Below are 8,747 nucleotides of genomic sequence, written 5' to 3'. Positions count from 1 at the left end.
CCCCCCCCTATGCTGCGCAGTGGTACGGTCCCCCGGCGGGCGACGTTCTCTGGCCCCGCCCCCCAGCGGAGCCCTCTGGCGCATGCGCGGAGTGACCGCCCCTTGCAGCCGAGTGAGGGTACGTCGCCGAATGGCGGTTGCGGTGGAGCGGCCGCGCCCGGGTGGGGGCTGTGGCGGGGCGGCCGGCGGCGAGCAGAAGCCCCTGCTTCACCGGCCGGATTCCGTGCCCGGAGAGCAGCGGGCCCTTCCGCTCTTCGGCGCGGGAGTAAGTCGCGGCGGCGCCGCTCTGCCCCGCCTGTGACCGGGCAGCGCTTCCCGCCGCCTCCCTCGGGCCGGTGCCTCACCCTCGGCCTGTTTGACCGGGACGGGCGCAGGTGCTTGGGGGGGGAGTTGTCTTGTCGCGTCGGTGTCCCCCGTCCCCCCCTCTTCCACAACAAAAGTGGTTTCTGTTGCGGTTTTTGGTTGGTTTTTCTTTCCAGTACTGGAGTTATGTACAACTCTGAGTTGGGTTTTTTTTCTGTTCCTTTTGTTAACTGATAGAGTTCTGGAGGTGTGCGGAAGAGCTGCCATTTTACTCTTGTTGGTATCTCTATTCTAGAAGGAGCTCAAAGCATACTTCAAAACACGCAGAGTGATTACTTCTTCCAAAATTAGGGTAATAGGTGGGGTTTTAGGTAAAGGTCCTGACATTTGAGTCAAGTTTCAGTTTGAGATCTACCAGCAGTTTTTTTTCTGCCTGCCTCACCTCAGCTACAAATGCAGGAGAAAGAAATACAGAAAGTTAACATGATCACACTAATACTTAGCCAGTAACTACAGCTTTCTTTTATTTGCATTTGTACAAGGGTTCACACTTGTTAGGACTTGAGGTCTGATGTATCCGAATCTGGAGGTGTATACCAGTTACACAAAAGTTTACTTTCTTCAACTGACGTGAAAATCCAGTATTTGGGGACTTGCACTCATTATAGAAGTCCTTGACCAAGGTTCCTTGATTAATTGGAGTCTCTAAAAGCACCTAGAAACCCTGACTGTTGCCACATGTATATTTATATTAGGTTATATAAATGCAAATACCTATTTCTTATCAACGTTACTCATGAAAACCCGTACATGCCCAAACACAGGTTACATCTTCATTCCCAGAATTAGGTTATTTTCACTCCTAGAGATACATAACAACCTGGGTCCTTGTAGCTGATAAAAATTGTCTTTATATTGTTAGAAAGAACCAACTGTAAAATACATTTGTTGACCACAGGTATACACGCAACGTCCTGAGGATAAACCTAGGACACTGAAATAAAAATGGGTTCTGGATTTTTTTTTCCCTCTTCGTGCTGTAACAAAAGGATACTATTTTGTCATGTAGCCAGGTGGTGTTGCATATTTCAAACCTATTTGCCATATTCCATTTGGAAACTTCTCTCTTAGAAATAACACACAAAATTGATTTCTACAGCTTATCATACAGCCGATATGTGCTTCTTGCTGCAAACTACAGTAAAATACCTGTGTGACATAAGCTGCAATAAGCATGATATTCTTTGCTTACTGCTAACTTCCTTTTCGTGTCAGCCAACTTAATGCTGTCACTGTTTGACCAGAGTTAGACTGGGCTCCAGAAGCTCTGTACATTGGTTACCTAATACAAAATAAAGTATTACTTCTTTGGCCATGGAAATTCAATGTGTTTGTGAAGTTTTCGGATGTTTTGCAGTTGCCTGATAAACATTTGTATCCAAACAATGCAATAGCACAAGTCAGCTGGCTCAGTAAGAGGAATACTTCTACTTGCACTGTGAAGGGAAATCAATACAAGCAGTGAAGTATTGTCAAAGTTCTTATTAGGGACTTTTATCTAAAGAAAAGTGTTGATAATTGCATTAATACACTATGCAATTGGTTTCAGATGGGTACTCGTCTCATATAGCTTATTTTGGTTTAAATGAAACTGAAGTGACATTGGCTAAATGAAGAGAAGCTGCTTTGCTTTCAGAGTAAAAATGACTACATGTTCTTCAAACACCTGAATTTATGTAAGTGTAGTTCTCCTTGAGAGAAGCTCCTAGAATAGTAACTCTAATCTAGCAAGTGCAAACAAGCATACAAAGTTATACTTTAGCCCAAGAGATAAGAATCCATTCACTGAATTTGAAGTAATTTGGTATTACAGTAAGGATGCCATTAGATTTAACAATTCAGTAAAGCTTAAATACTGAGTTTCAAAGATATGTATACAAGGGTGATTTCCTGGCCCAGTCTCACTTCTAGAAATGCAGGTTCTGCAGGTATATTCAAACCTGCTTGTTAAGGAAACAGCATGGCAGCCATGCTGCACAAAAAGCAATGACATGGAAGAAACTCTGGAGCAGTCACTCCCCACAGTAAGCACATATGAACATCAGCTACCCGATTCCCAGGCCGGTTCTGAGACAGTAAGGGGTATATAAGAAAGCACCAGTGGGAGAGGTGACCATTCCATTTTAATATGTAGCTACTTACAGACGTGATTTTACAACATAATGGAGGTATTTTTATACCTTTCTGTAATTGCTTGTTGCTGTTACTGGATGGCTTTTAGCTTTATTTCACCCTTTCTCTGCATCATTATACTAAGTATCATTAGCTGCTTCTTTCACACAGTATTTATGTTGTACCTTAGACAATGTTTATTTAGTAAGTGACAAGAAAAAAAAAGCAATAAAGAGCTTTTAAACAGATTAATAACTTTTAGCTTCAGCATTTGCAGCCAGCATTGCAATAGAAAGTATTGCTTTTTCTTAAATATCTCTCCTAAAGCACAATCTACTGTCAAAGCTCAATGAATGCATATGCAAACAGTGAATGAGAAATCATCTATAGGTAAAAGTTTAAACCTTTATTTTTCTATCAATAAACGATCAACATAGCATTCTCAAATCCAAAGGACCCCCCTGATAAAAGCCAAGCAGACAAAGGTGTTTTAAAACACAGGGCTTAAAGGAAGGCCCTGTAGCACCTACTTTTTTTTCCTCCTAGCAGCTGCTATAGGAAACGGGCATTACTCATATACCACAGAAATTATGACCAGATCATTTTCTCTCTCCTTGCGTAATCTAGAAGCAGAGAGATACAGCTGGAAAGCTTGCCATCACCTAGCTCATTACCCAAACTGTGCAACCTCAGGCACACTCGTACATACAGCCACCTCAGTTCACTTTAGCAGAACTCAGTAACTAATCAAGTTAACAAAAAACCCCAGAAAAATGAAAACCACAACCAAAAAAAAAAAAAACCCGACTAAAAATCTTTAAAGAGCAAAGGAAATTACTCACCTAACAATTAATGAGCCTCCTCTTTATCAAGGGCAAGAAAGAGCCTTTTAAATTACCTCACTCCAGACCATACACTCAAAAAGCCCAAACTAATTTAACCTAGAGATACACACAAAATCTATTTGCTAATTTATCTCCTCATAGAATAGTTATCCCTTATACCGTTAAGTATTCCCACCTGCCCCTCCTTCTTTAGCCCTAGCCATACTCATACCCCTCATTCCTCCCCACTTTTTTTATCTGTGAAAAGGAAGCATTTTCAGGTGCTACCTATTAGCAGCATTCACTGCCGCAAACTTGTAATCACACATACATAAATGTAAGGAGAAAGTCACAGACAATACTATTGACTTATCCCATTGTCCAGTAATGCTGATAATCTCTTGACAGCGCAGAAGAGCATTAACATGGAAAAAGTATTTTTTTCAAGATAGGCATAGACCTTGCAAGAGTTCTAGAAAGCAGAAGAGTAAATAGGGCTTTGCGGCTGCTTTCCTGAGAAGGAAACACAGGTTTCATCATGCAGATACCTTGCTAATGAAATCGCTTTTGCAGAATGTCGAAGTCATTAAGGAACAAATAGAAAAAGATAACTAAATAGAAAATTAGCTGCGAGGTTTAGATTTTCTCCCTTGTTTATTTGTGCAATAAGCACTGGCAATATGGCTATCTGCTAATTGCTTTTGAGTTTCAAGAGGGTAGACTGCTGAATATTCTTCCTTAATCGTTGCTGGAAAGCACTAGGACTCATAGTGGTTTTGTATAAATGCTCTTCAATAGTCATTACTGTCAGTCTGGGAGCTAAGCGAACTTGCCCTGCTCCTGGATGCTCATGTCAGTAGTAGAACGTGACAGTGATTTCAGTTTAAGTAGTAGGCCAGTATATTCTCTTCCATGCCTGTCATTTTTCTGTGTAGAGTCTTCATCTCTATGTGGTATGTGTAAACATTATACATCAGTAGTATAGTCTGCCTGGGGCAGCTGTACCCGCTCATTGAATCTCTTCTGTAATTGCCTGAAACTGGTTCCCTGTGCAGTTGTATGCCTGTAAGACTCATGGCCAGGAAAAGTCTGTCTTCAGTGTGCAGCACGTAAGCACAGATGCAGGGTTTATGCAAAGCGGCATGATATAATGCAGTAGATCTAATGGTTGTCTTTAAAAAAATGGCTCTGTAAGGTTTTTTAACACATAATCTTCAATATTCAAATATTTTCTTTTAAAAAGCTTACTTTTTAAAAAGGTCTTAGGAGTGGAAGGTAGATTGGAAGAAATTTGCAATGCCTAGGTATGGTATAATGAGAGTAATGTAATTAACCTTTCCTGTTTGTATTGAAGACTTTGACATACCTAAAGAAAATGGTATATATTCACCTTTATAAGAACTTAGATGGCTGTCACTACCTTTTGCACTTAAAATACTGTTTCTTGATGATTGCTAGAGCACCCAGTATATAGTGTCTTCCAATGTTCATTGTTTGCAAAGAGAGAGATCAGTTTAAATTATGCTAGCTTTTGGTGAGATGACTGAATGATATTCTCTGTATCTGGTAATACCTGAAGAAAGATAGGCATCTTTTTAAAGGCAAATCTGACAGAAGGTTATGACATTCAAAAAATACAGACAAAAAAGTTAGCCATCCATCACAATATATTTCCAAGAGCCACAGACCTCCATATCAAGCACAGTACTTGTGACTTACTGGTGTGTGCTTTACTTTGCTTTATCCTATCTACTTCTGAGCTAGATTCTGAAGTTGGGTGGAAGGTAAACTTGTGAAACGTAGCAGACAGGTCTTCTCAACCTATAAAGTATGGTTTAATAGCTCTGTATACTTGCAGATTGCTAGGGTTAAATGTTTCTGTTCTTAGTAGCAGTCTAATTTACAGCAATTGGTATGGACAAACACAGGTAAATTTTTGTTTCCAGTAAGTAGTGGGAAACTTGTACCCTGCTGGCAGGAAACAGTCTGCTGGTAGAAAGTCCTCAGATGAGGAGCATATCAGGACACAGCATATCTGAGCAGTGTGCAGAGTACCACTGCTCTCCAGCAACTCCCGAAATGTGAGTCCTGAACTGCTATAGCCTATAAATCACTTCCTTATTTTTCTCTGTCTCAGAGGCTGAGCAGGTCGCAGCTAATAAGACATTCGGGTCCCTGCAGGATTCCCTCTCCCTCCCGATTCCTTGGTAAACCCTGGTTACCTCAAGCAAGCTAAAACCAGTGAGCCATTGACTATGCAAACACCCTGCCAGTGCTAGGTTTATACCTATCAAGCTGTAACTGCATAAGGAAAATACACTAACTTAAATCACATTTAAGACCAATTTAAACTGTAGTGAGGCACTGTATGAACACTCTTTCAGTTTGACAGCAGCAGGTTAGCTTCAATTTAAGCTGATTCTAATCTTCAGAGGCTAGTCTGATATAAAGCAGGGTCCATGTAGTCTTTTGTATCAATTAGATAACAATTTAAGGTAAACAGGGCCAAACTTCTCATACAGCTGGCACCTATCAGTTTGAATTTCCTATATGATAGAGTCCTGGCAATGAATAAATTGCCAATGAATAAAACCAGACAAAATAAATGGAATTCTGGATTCTGTAGACAGTTCACTGCTCAGAGGACAAGACTGCTTGCCACTCCGTTAGCCATACCAGTGCAAGGTTAAAAACCGAAAAAGGTGACCTGAGGATGGATGCATCTGAGGAGATGTGCCGTTGTCAGCATGCAGATGAGATCCTTGGCAATTCTCTTTGGCTTTATTTCCACTGTGCGGGAATTACCAGCAGGCTGTGGATCAGCAATCTCATTATTGCAAAGTCATGAATGTTCCTTCTCTCCTCATCTGTTCTTAGAGTGGATATATCACAGGTGCAATGTACCACAACATTTCTTTGCAGCACAGCAAGCCTAAGTGTCAAAGAACAGAAGCAAAGGTGAGCAAAAGCATTTTTGCAAAATGAGTCCCAAAGAAAGATTTTCTCGTTGCTTCTCATAAATCTAGTCAAAAAAAGGCATCATTTAGAAGTTTTTAAGCAACTACGTTTTTCTTCAGGAAGGCCACTGGAAAAAAAAAAGAAGCATTATCTCTCCCAAATACCAAAATACCCATTGTACCCCACTGACCCATCTTAATATTACATTCTAGAAACCATATTAATTTCCTATTTTAGGACCTCTGATTTATTGGTGGCTGTCTGTAATAATGTATCATATTGTACCCAGATGAAAGTAGTGTGTTGTATATGCTGTGCATATTTTGTCCTTTTACTAACAACACTGCCTTTAGAAAAGGAAGCAAGTTCTTCTCTACCCCTTTGTGCTGATTTTGGCTGGGATAATTTTCTTCATAGTAGCTAGTAGGAGGCAATGTTTTGGATTTGTGCTGAAAACAGTGTTGATAACATAGGGATGTTTTAGTTACTGCTGAGCAGTCCTTACACAGAGTCAAGGTCTTATCTGCTCTTCCCAGCACCCCACCAGCAAGCAGGCTGGGGGTGCAAAAGAATATGGGAGGGGACACAGCCAGGACAGCTGACCCCCACTGACCAAAGGGAGATTCCATACCATATGACGTCATGCTCAACATGCAAAGCGGGGAGAAGAAGAAGGAGGGGGGGGGACGGTCGGAGTGATGGCATTTGTCTTCCCAAGTAACCGTTACGCGTGATGGAGCCCTGCTTTCTTGGAGATGGCTGAACACCTGCCTGCCGATGGGAAGCAGTGAATGAATTCCGTGTCTTTCTTTGCTTGCACATGCAGCTTTTGCTTTACCTATTAAACTGTCTTTATCTCAACCCACGAGTTGTCTCACTTTTACCTTTCCGATTCTCTCCCCGGTCCCGCAGGGGCAGGAGTGAGCGAGCGGCTGTGTAGTGCTTAGCAGCCGGTTGGGGTCAAACCACAAACACCCTTGCTGCCATAATTTTGCCTGGAGTCACTGATGTTTGTGTGCTGGCTGTGCACTCACTTCTCTGCCAAGATTCCAGTTTCTTCACCTCACCTCACTTGATAAGCAGATTTCTCCAGGAATATCACATTCATGCAGGTGGTGGCTGGGAGATGAAAGCATTTGAAGGGCAGGCTGAAGCAAGTTTCTTGGCACTGAAGTGATCGAGGAGCAAACCAAAACAGTTTTTAGGTTCTTGCAGAAGAAAAAAGAAAGTCCCTGTTACATTTTTGTTCACTATTAAATTGTCCATGCCATTTTATTTGCTTTCTAATCAGTTTGAGCCCATGATATATTTGATATGAGGGTTAAATAACAGACATCTTAGAAGGCTGTCTGAGGGCTGGCATGGCTGCATCTGTCTTATTGTTCCTTCCAGCACTTTCCTGTTTCCAGATTTGGCTGTGCACCCCAACACCAGGCCAAGTGGACCAAGAAAAGTGTCTGTTTCATGCACCATCCTCATCTTCTCAGTCCCTACCTTGGCTTCTGTGCAGGGCAATAGGTCCATTGGCACATCTGTCAGAATGCCATTCTGGGCAAAGATCAGACAGGCATGGGCATGGCAAGTGTCACAGGGTGCTTCACCAGTGAGAAGAGTATGGGGATCCGATCCGTGTTCTCCAAAACAAAGAACGATAATGTGCATCAGATCTGCTGAGTACGTGTATGGTGTTATATATTGATAGGTCATATGGAAATGGTATGAAGCTGCATCAGGGGAAGTTCAGACTGGACATTAGGAAAAGGTTCTTCACTAAGAGGGTGGTCGGTCACTGGAACAGGCTCCCCAGTGGGAGCCCCGTGAAAGTGGTCATGGCCTCAGACCTGCCAGAGTTCAAAGAGCATCTGGATGATGCTCTTAGTCATATGCTTTAGTGTTTGGTAGTCCTGCAAGGAGCAGGAAGTTGGACTCGTGATCCTTATGGGTCCCTTCCAACTCGAGATATTCTACAATTCTGTAGTTCTATGGTATTACAGTAATAAGTAATATCCATTAGTCTGAAAACTAAGAAAAACAGTGATATGAAATGTAATGGCAAAAGACAGCATAATAGCAAAGTTGCCCTCTAAAATGACCTGAAGGAATGACAAGGAAGCACTCTGCTTTAGGAAGATCATAGCCAAGAAAGATTGGCTGTGACTAGTTGCATCTTACACATACCTGAGCTCTAAATCTAGCCTGATTCTTTCTTACCTCCAACCTCAAGTGGGGTCTCTCACTGTTTTCCCAGCATCATGAATTACAGAGTCTCCTGGTAGCCAGTCACTCCTGTATTTTAGGTTTTCTTTGATGCTTCCTGCCTGAAGAGATGAGGCAAGTCAAAAAGATGCATTGGTATGATGAGAAATGCAGAGGGAGAAAGCTGGTTCAGGGCCTGAGAATGAATTCTTAAATTCTAAGCTTTAGCTAACTTAGATCAAGCATTTTTTTTTTCTCCTTTTCTTCAAATATTATTTACTTAAGCCTAAATGT

The 8,747-nt window shown here is 41.8% G+C and overlaps 1 long non-coding RNA gene across 2 annotated transcripts in view; it reads left to right on the top strand.

Moving 5' to 3' along the window:
* The window catches only part of LOC142360578 (uncharacterized), a 68,954-nt gene that overhangs the window by 918 nt on the left and 59,289 nt on the right, over nt 1-8,747 (top strand). The window contains exon 1 of one of the 2 annotated variants that reach the window (XR_012763187.1): nt 59-118. The exons of the other annotated variant lie outside the window; for it this stretch is intronic. This is a non-coding gene — a long non-coding RNA (uncharacterized LOC142360578). Of the gene's footprint in view, nt 1-58; nt 119-8,747 lie in introns of those variants that run through there. 2 annotated transcript variants of the gene reach the window in all.

Source organism: Opisthocomus hoazin, chromosome 2 (assembly GCF_030867145.1).
Source record: "Opisthocomus hoazin isolate bOpiHoa1 chromosome 2, bOpiHoa1.hap1, whole genome shotgun sequence".
NCBI lineage: Eukaryota > Metazoa > Chordata > Aves > Opisthocomiformes > Opisthocomidae > Opisthocomus > Opisthocomus hoazin.
Note: the sequence above shows the minus strand (reverse complement) of the source record. Positions and strands in the feature narration are given on the sequence as shown.